Genomic DNA, 20,719 nt, shown 5'->3' with positions numbered 1-20,719 from the left:
AAAGATATAGAAAGAGAGAGGGAGAGAATACTGGCCATCCCTAGCAAAGCATGTAGGAGTGTCTACCATCTCCATTCCTGCTGGCTCACAATGATGACATTCTAAGGGAGGACCAGCTGCTGAGACAATTTTCAAATTCCTTTGTTTTCTGCCTGAATTGTGACATCACTGACTGTGATGGTAGGACACCACTCAAGGCTGTCTACTTTCCAGCCTCTGACACATATGAGAAGGGCTCCGTCATGTCCCTCTTCCAATCTTCCAAGCTGGATCATCAAAGCTTGTTCGCTCCCACATGTTCAGCATATTTGGGGTGCTGGGATTTAAGAAGACATTGACAAGACTGACATCTGAGACAGGTGACTATTACTTTATATTTGCTCCACCTGATGAGTGGAGCATCAGCCTAACAATAGTGTCATTTATAGCAAGGAAGTTACCATTCACATCAGCATGTTGTGGACACCTTAGGGGCTTCCTCATGTTGCTCTGGTGATCCAGGTGTGAGGCAGATGCAGCAGTGCAGTGAGGTGTGATTATGCTGCTGATGTCAAGGCAAGCAATAATGCCTGAAACAATGTGTGCTACTGTGGAAATAATGCACATTCAGGGGCCGCTACATCCCTAGAAGGGTATTATTTCCACAATAACACAAACCCTGGAGGACACTATTGTGCTTAGAAAATGGGCCAGCTGTTAAATTGTTTGTTATTATTACTATACATATTTACTATTTTTTTTATATATTTTTAATATTAAATAGTTTCTCCGCTTAATATTTCAAATTTGCTGTAGTATATGTAATTATTTTTGGAAGAAGTATTTTACATATGATACACAAGTAACAGGGGTGGCACAGTGGCACAATGGATAGCATTGCTGCCTCACAGCAAGTGGTTCCCTGGTTCACTTCTTGGCTGGGGTGCCTACTGTGCAGAGTGTGCATGTCCTCTCTGTGTTTGCATAGGTTTTGTGTGGGTGCTCTGGTTTCCTTCCACATTCCAAAGACATGCAGTAGTTGGATTAGACATTCTAAATTGGACATACATGTGAGCGTGTGGTGTGGAAGAACTACTGCGGCAGGACTAGTCACCCGGCTGTGTTAATCTTGGCTCTAGATGATTGTCACTGTTGAAGCGACACCCTGACCCCATGTGCAAAAATGGGGAAAAGGGGGTTGTGGGTAGATGGTTGGATGGATGAATATAAGTAATAGAAGTATTTAATTTCTAAACATACACACACAAACACACACACACATTCAGAAGCACAAACAGAATAACAGACTCACAGACATATATACAGAAACATACACATTCAGAAATACAAGGCAAACACAGCACTTACATACATTTGTTGGGTGAACACATCCTCAAATGTTTAGTTGTGAGTAAATAAAAAAATGGAGTACAAAGCTCTCCTTTACTGTTCCTAACTTTACATCATAGTGCTGCTCTGTCTGTTAGATTTGTAGTGCAGTCAGTCAAACAATGGCATGCATTAAAAGTTATTTTATAATGGAGCTCTCATTTTGGACTGCCTGCTTTAGTCAGTGCTGTCTCTGTGCATGTTTCTCTCTCTCTCTCATTTAACAGTTAGTATGCACCGATGATTTCCTATTAATGTCAGTTTTCTACTTGTAATCCCAGTGCTCACATGCAAACATAGTAATCAAGCTAGGGCCTAATATCCCTTCGATCGTGTGCATGCCATTCTCTAACTTAAATGGCTCACAAGCATCTCCCCTAAAGATTTGTATGATTTTTAACGGCATTGTGTGTGTGTGTGTGTGTGTGTGTGTGTGTGTGTGTGTGTGTGTGTGTGTGTGTGTATGTATATACGCACACAAGCACACATGCAAACACATACACACATGCTTTTCTTTTACTTTATTGTGTTTTTTTTTTAAATTTTAGAATCATTAAACAGAGCTGTTTAGCTAGCAAAAAAATGGTGGCGTTTTTTTTTTTTTTTTTTTTTTAACTACTGGAACTTCACGGCACCTAATATTTTACCATGAAGCAGGGGACTTGCTTTTCAGTGGGCATTACTTATACATTAACACCCTGTAGAAGAATGTTCATTTTCCAGTCAGGGTGGTGACGTACAGGTCACCCATTCTCTAAGCACAAATAGTATATTCTCTTGAGTGCCTAGGTTGGGCTTTAATAAGGGTTTTCATAGTACCTTGGCAAAAGTGGATTTGCTATTCATGGTGTGATGCAGTGGTATTGGTGTATAGTGGGGGAGTGTGGGTAAGTGGGGAGCACTGGCAGCCTGTGTGGATGAAGGCTATGACAGGTTTGCCTCCACTTTCAATCCATATTTACACCTCTCACAAGCAAATTATCTGTCTGGTAGCAGTAAGATAGTATAGTTGTGAAGATGAACTTTCCATAACAGTAGATGTTGGAATGATCACTGCTGCAGTAGCCTTAGCTGTATGGGTTATAGCCTGTCAAGGATTTAACAGGTGTCCAGCTTCCAAAGCTTCAGGGCACCTTCCATGTACCCAAACTGTTCAGCAACTTGAGCTGAGCTGACTAAAAGACACATTTGGGCACAAAGGTCTTCACAGCTTTCCTGCCAGCAGACAGAAGAATGCTGAGCCCTGAAAGGACAGTACTGGGAACAACAAAAAATATATGTCCACCCTGGTATAAAAAAAAACACCAAAAACATGGTGAATGTTGGGAAGGAGCAGCTACTGCAGCACTGATCATTCCAACATCTACTGTTATGGTACTAACTGTACTATGTTCTTCATACCGATCATGGTTGCTGTAGCCTTAGCTATATGTGTAGATTACTACAGCTGACTATATTCAGGAGGTAGAAAGAGAAGGGTTCAAGACCCCCCGGAAAATGGTCTTAGCAAGGCTTGATCTAGACATAGAGAAGGAATCAAGCTTATAGTGCTTTGTAAAAGTATGTACAGGGGACCAAGTAGCAGCTTCTAGAATACTTCTTCAGAAACCCATAGATGAAGTCAAGACCCTGGTAGCATGTGGGCCTTGACCCTGCCTGGAACAGATTTGTTATGGTAAGTGTACCAAAAGGTAATAGCCTCAGACAACCATTTGGAAATAGTCTTTTTTGACACAGGTTGTTCCTTCTGTTCACAAGAAACTGATCTGAAGATTTGAAAGATTTAATTTTGTTATGATAGTACCTGAGCTGTCTGTGGCCATCCAAGGTATGAAGTATCCTTTTCCATTATTTTTAGGTTCAGGAAAGAAAATGACACATAGCTTGACAAAGTAAACTTGGATACCTATTTACGCATAAAAGGAGAAGAATTAATTCTCAAAGAAACCCTATCCCTGTGGAAAATGAGACAGGGTTGACTCCCCATAACAGCTTGCAGCTCAGATACCATTTTTGCAGAGATCTGAGCAATTAGTAAAATTGTTTTCCATGTTAAGAACGAAAATTCAGACAGATTATCTGGTCTAAGTGAAGTAAGTGTCAGCTTCTCTAACACAAAATGAAGATTCCCAAGAAAGCGCGACTAGTTTTCCATGAGGCCTCTTATGGAAAAACCCTTTCAAGAACATTTTGACATGAGAATGCACTGAAAGAGGATGATCCCTGGACAGACATACTGAAATGGATGATAAACGAACCTCGATGGGATAGTAACCCATACAAATATTGCAAAACCAGATAACAACTAGCCCTGAATGAGTGCTGGTTATGTTGCTGGCACCAACTGGAAAACATTTTCCATTTGTTAATATATGATTTTCTAGTAGCAGGCTTTATTCCTTCCATTAGTACCTCCTACACATCCTCAGAAAAATAGGTGCCTAAAATGAATTAAGATCCTATTGTCCAGGCAGTCAGCTGAAGATGATTGATGTTGGGGTGTATCAAGCACTGCTGGTCTTGTCTGAGTAGATCCAGTCTGTCAGGATGCTTGTGGTAACTGACCCTGGCCATTTCCAAAAGAAGAGAGAAACATGGTTGCCTGGGCCAGAAGGGAGTCACCACAATGATCTTGGGGTATTCCTTCTGAATCTTCAGAACTACCCTGGATATCATTGGAAAAGGCAAACAAAAACATTCTAGTCTAAAGAAAAGAAAAGGAATCTGTCTTCCAGAGCTTCTTGCATGGAGTCCTGGAACAAAAATTTGCCAGTTGATTGTTCAGAGAGGAGAGAAAGAGATCTACTTGAGGAATTCCTCACAGATGGATCAAATGTTGGAAGGCCCCCAGATCTAGTTTCCATTGGTGAGGGCCTGCCCTGGTCCTGCTCATCTTGTTTGCCATACAGTTTTGCTCTGACAGAATGTAGGGTGCCTGTAGGGTGAGATTGTACTGTGAGGCTATAACCTGTAAAATTCAATTGAAAAGCAAACAAATCTGTTTGGGGAAAAATATCAAGCATAAAAAATGTACAATAAACTGGTTGCATAAGTTTGCACACCCTTAAACTAATACAGGTTATAGGTCACATTAAAGGTGGGAAAAGTTTTGAAATGATTTATTGTGGTCTCATGTTTTTATATCACAAAAGCTTGCATTTTAACAGGGGTGTGTACACTTTTTATATCCACTGTATACTCCAAACTAATATGGCTAGTCTGCAAAGGGAGGATATAACTTGGTTTCTCCTTGCTTACTGATGTGACACATGACTACGGCATTGTCTGTAACCACCCGAAGAGGTCCCGTCCCGGGGACTAAAAACAGTTTAGAGAGTTGAGTGCCTTGATTAGGGAAAACATCTCTTTGATATTTTTGTGTTTGCATCTGTCCTTTGTGGCCAACACCCTGCACCTTTATTCCTCCTGAAACTGCTCCCCAAGCAAAGTCCAAACCGTCTTTGGTGACTGACTGATTTGGAGCAGGGAAGGAATCCTGAATTTAAGGATGGCTGTTGTCTCCACCAAAACGTTGTCCTTCTGACAAATTCCAGCCCTAGGATCTGAAGATAAGGGCTGTTGATTTCAAATATCACTGTATCTTTCTGATGTGGAGTCTTGACAGGGGTATCATGAGAATCATAAATGCCCTAAGACCCAAAATTCTGAGGTATTCCCTCCTAGTGTCCACAGTCTGAGTGGAAAACCTTATAAATATATCTAAATAAAGATCCATTTTTTTGTTGTGGAAGAAAAGCTCTTTGAACTGAGGTGTCTAGTTGACATCCAAGGAACACAGTGCTGTGTGAGGAAATCAGAAAAGACTTTTGAATGTTCTCTTGGAATTCCAGTTTGTGCAAGAGATCTCTCATCCAAGACTAAGATTCCTGATACCTTGGAAAAGACTCTGCAAAGATAAGCAAGTCGTTTAAATGTGGAAAAATGTGCATACCCTGTAGCATGCAGTGAGTTACTATTGAGATAGACACTTTGCACTCTTGGTGCAGTGGATAGTCCAAAGAGTAAGGCACAGAATTAAATATATGATCCACACAAACAAAACCTTAAGAGACGTCTGAAGTCTAGATGAATAGGGGTGTGATGTTAAGCATCTTTCAACTCGTTCAGTCCAATGGAGCTCAGGAAGCTTGCACTGTACCTTCCAATGGCCAGAGCCTAAGCCTTTTGACAGAATCAAATTATGTCCTCACATTTGAAACAAATGTTCATCTTTCTGGAACCACAGGGGTTATGAAAGAATTATAAATGGCAAACTCTTCAGCACAAACTATTTTTATAGTGGTAGTATTCTTTAGGTTCTAGGTCTTAAATCGAATTTTATAAGTCACAGTAAACACAGTAACTATTACATTTGTAATATTTTGTAAACAACTTATATCTCAACAACCAGTCAAGTTACACATATACTGTCTCAGCATTTTATTCACCTAGCTGAAAGCTTTCATATGAGGCCAAGGAGTTCTGTCTGTGTTACTTGGTTGTTGAGATATTTAGAAAATGTAAAAATTATATCTGTATTAGAAAGCTTGTGAGGAAATTATTACTCTGTTTTTGTTTTACTTGGATCACTTGTCTGTGTAATTGTGTACTTATTTTGTCTGGAAAAAAAAAATTATATCTGAATAAATTAATATAATAAAAAACAGTTAATATCTATTTACCTGCACTAGACAGAGGTCAAATGTTAAATCAGTTGAGTTTGCCATTGTGTAAGCTTTAAGATGAAATATTTTAAAACCTTGTCCATACATGATTTTGTAATTATTGATGCAAATATGAGCAAGCAATATTTGATGCCTAGAGGCATCAGTAGTAGTTAAGTGCAGATGCACCTGGAGGCATCACTTGGATGTAATGAGTTAAGATTAGTTTTACCAAGAAAGAGGAAGGCGCAGTAACAGGTTGTAAAGTGACAATGTTTTGAATATGGGCACTATCACAAACAGGTTTAAGAAATAAAGATCCATATCTGCTCTCCAAATATTTTCTTTCTTTGACACTAGGAACATCCTTGAATAAGCCCCTTCCCCAACTGGTAAGGAGAAACTGGTTCTATTACTCATCAGGACAGTATGTGATAAACAACAGGTGGAAACAAAAGAGTCTGATCTGTAGGATGAGGAATGACCCCATGTAAAGGACAAATTTCCTCTCACTGTCATCTGTAACCTTGATAAATGCTTTTCAGAATGCATTTGTCTGAAATAATCTTTTGCCAAAGAGAAAAAGGAGGTTCACACTTTCTGGAAGAGAAAAGGGGCCAGAGTGGGTGGAGAGGGGGCAGAAGGTCTCTTGAAAAGTCATTCAGACTTGTTGGACTGTCCTCGGTTTTGGGAGTTCTGAGTCTTCTTTGTGGAACCCTCTTGCCATTTCTTCTTAAAGGTCTGTTTACCTGAATTCTGTTGAGGCTGTTCTGTTTATTGCCAAAACTGGATGAGGAGAAATAAAATCCCTTTGACAATTTGGGAAAGGAGGGCTGAAAAAGATTTCCTGGCTCAGCTTGCCCCTTTCATCACATTTTGATCACCTCTGCAGCAGAGGGGTCAGACACTAAATCTCTGACCAAGGGAGAATTTAAAATCTCATTTTTACATTGCTTGGGAAATTCTGAGAATGCAGCCATGCAAACCTCCTTAAAACAGTACCAATGGCCATAGCCCTGGAAGAAGTATCAATAGGCTCATACAGGCACTGCAAACGAGTGGTGACCTGTGCAACAAGAAACTAAGTTATTTAAAGCAGATTTTTCTTCACAAGAAGAAACTGCAGATAAAACATTCCTCATAGTTTCAGTTTGTGAGAACAAACTTTAACATATCAGCCTGTCCTGATAATTCAAAATAGTGAAAACCAAAGCTGCAGAAATATACACTTTTCCCATACCTATCAATAATGCTCAGGACTGGAATTGATTAAGTGCTTAGCAGCAGTAGAATCGACTAAGGCTGTAGCTGCTGGGTCAGTTTTGGGAACAGTGTATAAAAATGTAAAAGACTGAGCAACTTTATACATCCTACCTGCCTTTATAGGGACAGCTGGCTGACTATCAGGAAACTTGCAGTCAGTAAGACACACATCCTCTAATGCAGAAAAGGACAAGAGAAATGGGTATAGATTCTGGCAAATCATTCTGTAACAACTCATAACATTTTCTGAGGAACTGAGAAACCTCATAGTTCTTCCACTGAAAACACTGGGACATTCTAGCAATAGTCTAAGAGAAGGAGAAACCCACAGAGAGAATCAGAAACTGAGCTCTCCTCTGAATCTGAGAAATCTGAGAACAAAACCCTGAATCCATCCCTGCATCTTCCTGTTCTGATTCAGAATCATAAATCTCTTCTGGAAAAGAGGAATCCCTATTGCTTTTACCATAAACTACTTTACAAGAAGGATCAATAGCCTGGATTAAACCCTGAGTGAGTCCCAGAAATCTACTTCTGTCCAAAGAAATTTGAGGAGTAGATGATGCATGCTTGGATTTCTGTTTCTTTTTGACAGGAAAAATAGGGGCAACTGTGTTACTAATGGAAGCAACTGGTTCCCCAGGGATGGGCACATGATGTTGACACAACAAGGAAACCTTCCCTGTTCCCTCTCCCAGAACCAACAAGAGTGGCTCTCCATTGCCCACTGAGGGGACTCCAACAGCTGCTGAGGATGTGGCTAACCCCCGGTTCACAGTGGCTGTAGGTGCTACACCAGAGAGATAAAAGTAGTCTGAGGTACAACAAATTACCTCAGCAAAGTCACCTATCTGGTGATGAAACAAATTGCTAGCCTGCTGTGGTGGCAAAGGCTGTTTGCTTAACCTTTTATTTTTGGCTGGAAGGAGGACCAGCCAATGGACCATTAGTCTGTTCTATAGTCAAGGTGAAAATGGTGCCTCTTTTCTGGGGAAGACAAGCAGCAAATGCTGGTAAAATTACCACTCCACAAAAGTCACTTTTTTGATAGAAAAAAACACAGTAAAACCCACTTTAAAACTATGGCAGCCCTGCAAAGGAACAATAAACACAATTTCCCCACAGAAAATATGTTTTCAGTGAGTTTACGCTACTTTTAAATTGAAATAAAGTTCCATTTTAATGAACATTACAGTCTCAATACAGTCCATTAATTATCACCACTCCTAGCTTTAAAATAACTTTCCTAAAGGGGAAAGTAATAAAACATGAACAAAATGCAAGAAAACAGAAGTTTTGTTCCCCAAGGGGAAACTGTCTGCCCAGCAAAGAAAAGCACAAGCCGAACGTTGATCCTGTGAAGTCTCAGAGGAACATACTCTTCAGTGGCAGTAAAGTTCTGAAGGCTTTGCACCCAAACTTGCCTTTTAGTCAGCTCAACTTGAGTTGCAGTCTGTGTGCATGGAAGGTGCCCTGAAGCTTTGGAACCTGACCAACTGTTATATCCTTGGCAGGATATATCCCATATAGCTAAGGCTACTGCAGCAATGATGAACATGAAGGACATCTTAATGTATTTCATACACTGCCTCACTGCACCCAAAGCCAGAAGGCTAGCAATAGAAGGGATACAAGCTGGTAGTGATCCCATGGTGTCTGGTAAACTTACAGAAGAGTCAGTATAGTTAGATTAAGAATACTAAGTTAATCAAGATACTGTAAAAGTAGCTTAAATAAAAGAAAGGATTTAGCTGCCAGTGAAAGATGAAGAAAGGGTGATTTTCGATACAGTGCAAATGGCTTAACAATGTTAATACTCTTAGCGATATATGTGGAGCCAGTACAGACAGACAGACAGATAATCATTTAATAGCAGCACAGTGAAAGAAAATGAGTAAACAGTTTCAATGCTACCAGTACAATATGATAACAACTGACACAAATTATGGTCATGGGTGTCACAAGCTCAGTACGTGCTACTGTATAGCAGACACGTGTCAGATAACAGGCATGGTACCACATAAGTATAACAATGGATAGACAAAGAGCAAGTGCACGCTGGCTACTATGTAGCATAGGTTAGTGAGATGGAGGCAGATACAGAAATCTCTGAGGCATCACATTACATTCAAATTCATACCAATATTTCAGGCAATGGCAATAATGCACCTCTTGCCTGCCAATATACCAAAACAGACATCCCTGTAATAAGTGCACAAGTTGTTTTTACAAATATCTAAATTAATTATTTAATATAATTTGGTAGCCTATTCCATGCATCAGCTACTCTCTTTGAGAACCAATTAGTAGAGCTCTTGTTCCTATATGATCTTTTTTAATTTCTCCAAATCTTTTGGGTTTCTAATACCATATGTGACCTTGCAAAGCTTTTCACACAATACCCCACTATTGTAGTTGAAAAAGTTGCTGGCTGTGTGTCAAGACTCCCGGGTCTGAGTGGTGGTGTCCCAGGCTGCGTCCTGGCGCCTATATTGTTTGGCATACTTTTCAGAAGATACAGGCCAACATAGGAGGACTTTGTGCTGAAAAGTTTGCAGGGACTGCAACAAGGCCATAGTCTGAAGTTAAACGCCAAAAATGTATAGTCATACCCGGGAAAAAAAACAAGGTAAACCCCCTACCCATATATAGGTGGCAATCCCAAGAACACAGAAGAGGTTCAGGGGGGAGGGACCCAGGTTGAGTTGACAGTGGCTTTTGACCACATTGCTAAAGTGGTTGCTAAGAAAGACCCTTCATTGCCCACCTGATCAAGGGATTCACATCCAGATCTATCTAGGTTATTTATCCCCTGTACTCTCCTACTATCAGACCAATGATCCAATGAATGCACCCCCCCCGGGATGTTTCTCACCCATCTTCAGCAATCTGCAGCAAGTGAGAAAAAGAGACCAAAAGGACCAAAAGAATAAAACTCCCCAAATTCCAGATTGAAGAAAGAGAAGCTCCTCTCTATTCAGATTCATCTCATACCAGAAGCTCACACATGTGCCACATATGACGCCATGTCCAACCCCCAATTAATGGACATGCTCCATGCTCCAAAACAAAAAAAAAAACCAAAAAAAATCCTCTACTAAAGCTTAACGCTTAGGATATTAATACCTAGAGTGGATAGGATAGATGACATGCTGGACATGCTGTCCCCCCTCTATGTGAATAAATGCTGTGGGACCACCAAGAGCACCACTCCACTGAAATCTGTTCAGAAGAAACCTGTGGATGTGAATCTAGATCGTAATCATACCCTGATCAACAATCTGTGTGGCACATCAGGCACAACAAACTACTAATGGGCACAGTATTTTTTATTAAGCGAAGCTAGGCAATAAATAAAATTAAGGCTTAGGCAGAATTAGGCTCTATGACTGGAATGGACCCCATTCCTAAGTCAAAGTATGATTAAAGTTCATGAAATTAGTATTGTTTCAGTCTTTGATGTCAGCCAGAAGTGCTCTTCACAGCACCCACAATGTGCCCAGTAATGACTCCCTTCTGCAATTCGTACGGAGTTGCATGTATTGGTAACATATCTAAATATGATTGGAAATTCTTTTTTTTTAAGACCTGTTTCTGGGTATCTTTCTTCCACATTGCTGTAGTTTCTGCCTGGAAATCCTGATATTTTATGTCTTTGTGTCTCTCTGTACGCAAGAGACTTAGTCATTGGGTGTAGTGATTTCAATGATCAATGCTACTTGTGTCTTCTATTCATGGACCACTATATCTGGTTTTCTCCCATCTATCTTTTGAACTGTTGGTAAAGGGTGATGGTTCTCTGATGATTCTTTACTGTGTTTTGATAACCCCAAACATTACCAGATGTAATTCATACTTGAATAAAGTCTCCTCCTAAATATCTGTATGCAACACCACAAAGTTCAGATATTTTAGTCTTTCAAAATAACTTAAATTTTTACATCTATGGATGGCCTTGGACTAGATCCACTGTACTCTATCAAATTTACATGTGCGTCTTTTTTCTTATAAGGTTTCCATATTATTATTCCATACTTAAGCTTGTGTAATATAATTTATAGAAAATGGTTTCATCATTTCTGATTTCCTAGAATTTATAAATATTTTAATACAATCTATAATTCTATAACTATCATTAACCAAATGGTTGATATGGTTAGACAAATTTAAAGTTGGATCTACCCATATACCCAGGTCCTTAAATAAAACTACAGTTTCAATCACTGTGTGCTGTATTAAATATTCACCCTTTAATCTATGTCTCACAAATCTCATATGCTTAGTTTCTGATGTATTTATAAATACATTATTCTCCTGTGCTCAAATGGTCGGTTTAGTCAAGTTATTTTGTAGACATGTCCTATCTGTAACACATGTAATCAGTTTACCCATTTCCAAGTCATCTGCATATAGACTGTAGAATACCTTAGATAAAAAAAGATAATTCTGAAAGATAGAACTTAAACAAGTAAGGGCCTAAGACAGAACTGTGTGGGACATGCAGACTGTAACCAAGAATTTCAACTGTCCAATTATTGTATATTACTTGCCATGTCCTATCTGTAAGCAATGCAGCTATCCATAGGTTCATAGGTTCATAGGTTCATAGGTTGGTACTAGGCTATCGGCCCTAGGGCCTATACAAGCCTAGCCATAACAATTCCCTGGCTATTTCTTCCCACACTATTTACTTCCCTAGACCCCTGTCTAGCAGGGTGAGTGACGTGATCCCCGGGGTGAATTTCCTTTCTCCCATCAAATCATCAAGGTTCCTTTTGAAGAGGGCCAAAGAGGTGCTCTGCTTGACATGTATGGGCAGTCTATTCCAGAGTCTGGGGAGTCTCTGGGTCAGGAGCCTATCCCTCCAACATGTTTTGTTTATTCTGATGACAAGATTTAGATCCCTGGATCGTGTGGCTCTGAGGGATTGGGATTTCTTTAAGTGTAGCTACTTTTACAGTGTGAGTTCTGTCAGTAAGCCAGTTGGCAACCCATCGAGTGATGTAGGGATTAATGCCTAGCTTAGTAAGTTTATCTATGATTATGATTCCAGAGAGGGGGAATGGTGTCAAAGGCCTTGGCGAGGTCCAGATAGGCTGTGTGGACTGCCTTACCCTCGTCCACGGCTCTGCAGACTGATATTCGAAGAAGTCAATAAGGTTCAGGAGACAAGATCAGCCCTTCACAAACCCAAACCAGGTGGGGGTCCAGTGTTTTAAGGTTGCCAATGTCTTTGTTTATAAGTTCCATGATAATACGTTCCATGGCCTTGCAGATCAGGCTCATCAGACTGATGGGGCGGTAGTTCCCGGGATCCAAGGTGGATCCCCCCTTGTGGAGTGGGATAACTGTAGCTGTGCACCACTCAGTAGGCATGAAGCGTGAGGTGAGGGTATGATTAAACATGACACTTAGGTGAGGTGCCAGTTCATTTTGTAGTTCATGTAGTACACAGCCTGGGATGTCATCTGGTCCCATGGATGCTGTATTCTTAGCTTTGGAGAGTTCGTTTTTTACCTGTGTAGCCGTTATTACCGAAATTTGGCAATCTTCCAGTACTGAGATGGGCCATTTAGGGGGTGAAGTTGGCACTGAATTGATCTGATAGGATATTGGCAATATCCTTGGGATCAGTATATTTACTGCCATTCTGTTGTAGCTCAGAGCAGATCTGAGCATTGCCATTTAGATTCTTGACATAGTTATAGAATGCCTTGTGGTTGTCTTTGGAATCTGTGGCAATTTTATTTTCATAACTAGCTTTGAAGGATTTTATGAGGGATCTCAGCTTCTTACTGAGGCTGGTAAGGGAGTTTTTTGCATCCTGGGATTTTCCTCTTTTCTGCAACAGTTTTTTTCCTTTTGTTGTAAAGTTTGTTTATGGCAGGGGACCACCAGATTGGCTTCCTTTTTTTGGAGGAGAGCATCTTGGTTCTGTTTGGGATGGCACGATTCATGCATGAGTGGATGTGCTTGTACAGTGCCTTAGTGTAGGACTCAGCAGTCAAACTTTCAGTTCTTGTCTGCATGGGTGTCATGAAGTTTGTAACTTCTGACTTGAGTAGCATGAAGTTGGCCTTGGAGAAGTTTTTTATGGAGGTTTCCTAACTGGGGGGTGGGGGTGGGATGTGGATGTTAAGGGTGAATAGCTTATGGTCTGACCTGACCAACGAGGGGGTGACCATAGGTGTGGAGCATCGATTTCCCATGTTGGTAATGACCAGGTCTAGGATATTGAAGCCCCTGGTGGGACTATGGATCAGTTGATCCAGGGCATTGGAATTTATGAATTCCAAGAACCGCTGGGCAAAGGTGTTGGTGCACAAGGAGTTTTCCCAGTTAATGACAGGGTAGTTGAAATCACCCAGTATTAGGGTGTTTGGTTGTATATTAATATTTTCCAGCATGTTTAGAAATGTGTTGTGAGAATCGATCTGTAGCAAGCTACAATTTGGATCGCAGTCTTACCTAGTGTTAGTTGCACCTGGAGAATTTAAGATGCATTGTGTTGGGCAACTAACCTGGAGGTGTAAATATCCTTGGTGAATATGGACACTCCTCCACCTTTAGTGTTTCGATCCTGGTTTGGTAGCCGAAAAGTGTGGTAAGAGTTGTAGTCTGGTATTGCAGGGGTGCTTTCTGGAGCCTTGAACCAGGTCTCAGTTACTGCACAGATATCGATGTTCTCCATTTTTAGGAGTGCCTCGAGAGAGTGCATTTTGAGGTTTAGACTTCTAGCATTGAGTAGCATTACCTTCAGATTTTACATGCTTGCACCTGTTACGGTGGTGGTTTTGTCCTTTGAACTTTGCCTAAAAAAGGCACTATAGGGGTGGCAAGAACCTTAGCCAGTAACCTGAATCCCAGGGGCGAGAGGTGCAGACCATCTCTGGCCAAGCAGTGTGGTCTGTCGATCATGTCGTCCCAGGCAGACAGATACTGGATCCCCTTTGAATGACACCAGAATTTTAGCCAATTGTTGAAGTCAATCATTTTGTCCTTATATTGTGGTATCATTTTGGGTGAACGCAGGATGCTACTCAGGGTAGGGTCATACGTGCCTGGGCCACATGATCCGAGAGCTCTTCCATGTCTCTTTTCATGTAGTCCAGGGAGGTATGTCTCAAGTCATTCACTCCAACATGGACAATGACAGAGTCATATTTGTACTTGTTGTGGAGTGACTTGAGTGCATGAGTTATGTGGCAGATCCTGGCACCCGACAGGCAGCTCACTCAAATTATCTCCTTGTTCAGCCTGGTGAGTGGGACATCAGTGTGCCTGACTATAGAGTCACCTATGACTAAAGTGTTAGGTATGTTGTCTTGCCTTAGGGGCTGTTGCTGGGTGGCACACTGGTGTTGTGAGCTATGTGATACTTTGGTTGTGATTGGTGTTTGTTTGTGTTTCAGCTTCGGAGGTCCTTGTTGCTTGGGCAGGTTACAGTTAAGGGCCTCCGCATATGTGGATTTAGTGTTGCTATGTATGGGTGTTGGTGATGTGAGTTTAGAAGGGCTATGTGTTGCTTGAGGTGCAGTGTGTGTGTTAACCTTCTCCTCTTGACTGTCTAGCACAATCTTGGGTGGAGAGAGCGTTGCTTCCAGTTTGGCTATGTAAGTGCATCTCTCACAGGTTGTAGTGTTGGGTGGTAGGAGGAGAGGGATGTCTGTGTACATGAGGCAATTGCTGCATTGCCCCAGTATGCCCAGATTCACCAGGTGGACAGGAGAAATCAACAGAAGCTGACCATTGGACATGCCTGGTTTGGTGCTTTTTTTTTTTTTTTTTTTTGAAAGTACAGGAGCTGTTTTCCCTTACCTTAGCAAGGTACTTTGCAATTATAGGCTGTTTAGTGCCTATGAGTAATTTCTCCTTATTAATAAGGAGAGTTGAGTGCTTGTATCAGTTTAAGGCTTCCTAGTGCTTTCCAGCAGGTATTAGAGCAAGTGCTAGTCACAGGGATGATTAAAGGTAAGATGAAAAAAACATGGTGTATCCTAAACACTGCAGTGTGCACTAGAGGAGTTAGATGTGAAAGCAGGTAACTTAAGTTTTGCTTGTCTAAAAAGTTAAGTTTTAGTGGAGAGTCACTATTTTTAAAACAGCAAGATAGATTGAAAGGGGGTGATCACTTTTGTATTCTGGTACTATGGAATACAGTAGAATGGCCAATAAATTTAAATAGTTGAAGGGGAGTGATTTCACAAAATGATAATTTTGTGCTTACTCACACAAGCCAGTGAAAGCAGAGAGGAAATGAGATATATGGTCAAATTAACATAAGAGGCAGGCATCTTATCAAGTTTACATCAACACCAAGTTATTCTAATTTATTAATCAGTGTTTTATTTAAGACCCTATCTAAGGCTGAAGTTTAATCTTTATAAATGTCATCACAGCACAATTTTTTGCTGTTATTATACTGTTGTGTGTAGTCTGCATGTCCTCCCCGCGGTTGGGTGGGCATTCCAAAGACATGCGTAAATGGGTGTGCCTTCGTTGAAGGTTGAACGTCGAGCTGGCACCTCGGCGTTCGTCAAAATCTACTGCCAATCATTAGCGGACTGGAGTTCCGCTGTGGCGACCCCTAACCGGGAAAAGCCAAAAGGCAACAACAACATTATACTGTTATAGAACATTGTGTTACAGGTGGTTATACATTTATTTTCAACATATACATGGTGATAGATGGTTTTCTCAACCTTTCCATTTCTGACAATGTTGTGTCTTTTGGCTTTTCCCGGTTAGGGGTCGCCACAGTGGAACTCCGGTCCGCTAATGATTGGCAGTAGATTTTTACATGCCGAGTTGCCGGCTCTGATGCACAACCTTCAACCAAGGTACGCCCATTCATGCATGTCTCCACAAAGAAGATGCTCTAGCTGAGAATCGAACAGGACGACTTCTTACTGTGAGACGACAACGCTACCGCAGCACCACCACCGCAGTAATTTATCTAAAAAACCTTCTCCATTATTATTCCACAACAAGAAAGTAAACTTATGAGCCAGTATGGCTCTAGGTTTGTCCTATTCCCATTTCCCTTAAAGATAGTTTTAACAAATTAATGCCTCCAGTCTTGAGGAATTCCCCCATACTTTAATGACCTAGTGAATAACATAGTTAATGGTAAGTTCATGCTGAAGTGTTCTCAGGTCATTATTGGTAATTCCATCTGAAGTTATTTGGATGTTAGTAGGACTATTTTTCATCTCCTTTGCAGAGCCAAACTATTTTGCATAAGATTCAGTAAATCTGTCTATATTTTTTTTGCATTTGAGAATAAATTTTAGAATTTATACACGGTTTATCAATTTGTATGTCTTTATTCTTATCGCATCGTATGTATCTATAAAATGGTTTCCTATTTAGCCATAAGTCTCAACTGTCCAGATTTTTGCAGAATGTCCAAAATTTTTGCCTCATATTTTTGGTCTGTTCCTCATAAAATTTGTGGTTTTCTGGGGCATCACCAAGGACTGAAGTCACTAAATAATGACATACATTTGAGTTTCAAACTTCATATCCTTCAGGAAATGCATGCTAACACAATTCCTGCTATTCTATCAGCATATGTTTATAAGAGCAATATTTAAAATCTGCCCTTATTTTTGGGCTTTTGCCCTCCCCCCATTATTTTAAGCTTTGTCCACATTTCTTGTGCTAAGATGTTGAGAGGTATATATTTTGCTCAATATCTTTATATAAATTTTCTTCAAATTTTTCTTGATCTTGTATCGCACTATGCTTGTAAGTCAGGCTTGTTTATTTCAGTTTTCAAAGTTATATTTCAACCTTTTTTCAATTTCTTACATTTTTTGTCTCTCATCTTAATTAAATAGATTGTTCTTATGGAAATATATCCTCCTGACCTTGTGTGGCTAGCGTTGTCGCCTCACAGTAAGACGTTGTCCTGTTCAGTTCTCAGCTAGAGCGTCTTCTGTGTGGAGACATGTGTGAATGGGCATACCTTCATTGAAGGTTATGCGTCAGAGCTGGCAACTCGGCATGTAAAAATCTACTGCCAATCATTAGCGGACTGGAGTTCCGCTGTGGCGACCCCTAACCGGGAAAAGCTGAAAGACACAACAACCTTGTGTGGCTAGATCCTGATAAACATTTTTTTTTATTTTTTACATTCAAGCAATTTCCCTTTCAAAACTTGTCACATCTCTTCTCAGTATTTTCTAATGAACTCATCACTCCAATTAGTTTTACACAGTGAGTATTTTTGTTCCATATAATCTGTTATTAATCTTCTGTGCATTGATTTAGGTTTCAGTTTGGCAGAATTATCATGCAGAAATTTAACCTTTATAACCTCATGATCACTGTACATCAACAGTGGTAAAACTTGACACAAAGTAACACGTCAGTTCCTTAGGACCATAAACAATGTCCAATATGTTCCATTACCCAGCAGGTTCTTTTACAATATGAAGCAATTGTTGTTCCTGAACATACATTGTAAATAATTTCCTTACTAATGCAGTTGAATCAATATTATTCCCATATGTTTCTGGCAAATGTAAGCCCCTGGCCACTATTATTTTTCCCTTTTGTGTTTCATGCAAGAAATGTATGAATTCATCTAGGTCATCAGCACTTGACTTTGGTGGTTTATACACTCCAACAGTTGTTATCTGTTACGTGGTTTTCCTTATCTACAGCATTGGTATTATCATCAAACATGTAATAAACACAAGTAACATAACAATCTTCAGTCCCTATCAAAGCACCTTCACCTGATGTTTTCTTAGAATATCTGCTACAGTAAAAACATTTATACCCTGACAGAACTGGTTTCCAGTCATTGTTCTTTAACCATGTTTCATAAACATGCACATCATCAATCTTGTGTGACTATAGCAAATTTTCCAACAAATAAACTTTATTACTTATGCTTCTAGCATTAACAACCAGCACAATAAATTAAATTTTTCAAACTGTGATATGTTAAATTTCTGGTTCGGCAAAAATTCTGTCTTGTGTTAATCAAGTATTGCAATATGTCTGCTGCAAAGATTCTCTTCCTTTGTCTTAACAAATACACGCCATCCTGACCAAATCCATCCATCCATCCACAACCCCTTTTTTCCCATTTTTTCACATGGGGTCAGGATGTCACTTCAACAGTGACAATCATCTAGAGCCAATGTTTATACCACCAAGTGGCTATTTGCCAAACATTAGGCTTGAATACTCTACTCTAAATGAATTTGCATTACTAATGGCCACAAGCAGGGTGTGACTGATTCTTAAATGCCATGCAACAGAGCTACACATGCTTTGTATTTGAACTTGGCCATATGCCCATGTTCAGATGGAGTTCCCTGTATGATTATGTTAAAAGCTGCTGCAGCCCGCAGGATTTTATTGTGGCTGCTGGCCCGATGGTGTGCAACTTTGTCCCCGAGGTGCTAGGTCATCCAACTACTCTTAACATTTCATGCCATCCAAGACACTAACACATTCACCAGTAACACTCAACACATTTAAAAGTACTAACAGACCATCATCCTTTATGGGTGTCACGGAAAAGAGCATTAAAAGCAATCTTTGTACAAAGGAATGGATTTGTAAAAAGCAACTCCTACGTTATATAAGTAGATATCCAAGTCAGAAGGAAGGATTCCAGCAGAAGCACCCATAACAGGAATCAAACTCTTTCAACAGTGTTTTCTTCCATAGTGTGATGAGGTTCTGTGCTTCTTGTTGCGCTTACATTGTACAGATTCACCACTGTGGGCATGATAATTATTCTCATTAGGGCTCAGCTTATTATTACTTTGGAATCCCTCAGTTTTTGCGATGAGCATATTGGTAAGCATCATGGCGATTTCCACATGATGCCTTGCAGACATTTGCGGCCCTACAGGTAGCACAGTGCAACCATAAGTAGCCTATGTGTTTAGGGAGAGATTGAAATGTCATTACATTTGTAACCAGCCAGACATGCAGCCACTGTAGAGCATGTTTTTGGAATAGCACGAATGATCACTATGGACTACCATGTTCAACACCTTAAAGTGCCATTGGATCCATTACACTATGTATAGTTTCAGAGACTGCCATCCAACACGCAGATGAGGTGTGCTTCTGGTGAAACATATAATGATTGTTTTGGGCACTGATTTTCTGCCATTTTTCCTGAGATTCATCAAGGTGAGACACCATGGCTGGAGAGGGACAGGGTGGTGCTCTTTTTAGAGCAAGGAGGTGGTATGAGGAAGAGAAAAAGGTATTTCTTTACCTCCTACCTTAGGATTACAGCTGGAGGCTTTGGCAGGAGGGCTATACAGGTACACTGTATATGAATGAAGCCTGGAATAGTGAAGCCCATGCTGTCACCTGGGCAACTGGCATTCCATGTAAGGCAGAACAGTGCCATCACCATTGCAGTGACATGAGGAGATGCAATCCTGACTTCCCAGGCTGATGGAAGGACAACGATAAACAGCAGACCCCATCTGTGTGCTGCAAGTACAGCTGTTATATTAGGTCAGCCTTTTAGACTAGCTCTGTGTGCTGTCCACAAATATTACACAGTTTACTCTTTGCATGTCTATAGCACTTGAAGTTAAGGGAAGAAATAGGCAACTGCACAGAAGCATACAGGAGCACCTCAGAGAGTGCCAGGATGAGTATACATGCTTCATAATATCTTATTTCCAAAACCAGCAGTATATACTGCTTGCATATACCAGTTCCACTTTATTCATTATTGTCATAACTAAAAGGTAGCAGTATGACTGGTCTGTGTAATTAGTGTGCTTGTGCATTTATTCTGTTGTATAGGTGGAAACATAGGTCAAGATATTAAGACTGTGCTCTCATGCTGTGAGGATAACTGTGGGTTCAATCCCCCCTCAAACACAGTTGTATTATCTTTCAAATATTTCAGCTTGCCTGTCTCATTAGGATAACTGTAGCATTACAAAATGTAAGAGCATGTTGCAACCTAAAATAGTAATTTTTCCTGTGTCATGTATCTGTGAGTGAAACATCTATGTCTGAACAGCATGTATCTTTTGTATATATGTACTGTAATTTCAGACATCAATACTGCATTTCTGAGTACAACACATTAATCCTCTCTCTGTCAGACGTCACCTAATGATGGCTGTAGGTTCAGGTCCAATAAGCATTTGTACACATTAAAAGGCTTGTAAAAGAGAGAAAAAAAATCTGGTCAAGTAATTTATATTATTATGTTTGACTGTATCAGTATCAGCATACTAATGACTGCAGTTTTCCATTGGATTTGCATTTTTCTTCCTCCATCCTCTTTGTCGCTATCCTTTCTCTTAAATACATTTATTTTATTTATTATTTTGTTTTTTTCCATTTACGTTACTATTATGTTCAGCACCACAGAAACCTGCATACTTCTCACTGGCAGGGACTGTCGGTGCCCCAGAGTT

The 20,719-nt window shown here is 40.2% G+C and overlaps 1 protein-coding gene across 1 annotated transcript in view; it reads right to left on the bottom strand.

Moving 5' to 3' along the window:
* Positions 1-20,719, bottom strand: part of KCNIP3 (potassium voltage-gated channel interacting protein 3) — a 1,359,129-nt gene that overhangs the window by 1,241,107 nt on the left and 97,303 nt on the right. The gene's annotated exons all lie outside the window — the stretch shown is intronic.

This window comes from Protopterus annectens, chromosome 9.part0 (genome assembly GCF_019279795.1).
Source record: "Protopterus annectens isolate FY-2018-M chromosome 9.part0, PAN1.0, whole genome shotgun sequence".
Taxonomy (NCBI): domain Eukaryota; kingdom Metazoa; phylum Chordata; order Ceratodontiformes; family Protopteridae; genus Protopterus; species Protopterus annectens.
This window is presented reverse-complemented; position numbering and strand designations above follow the sequence as displayed.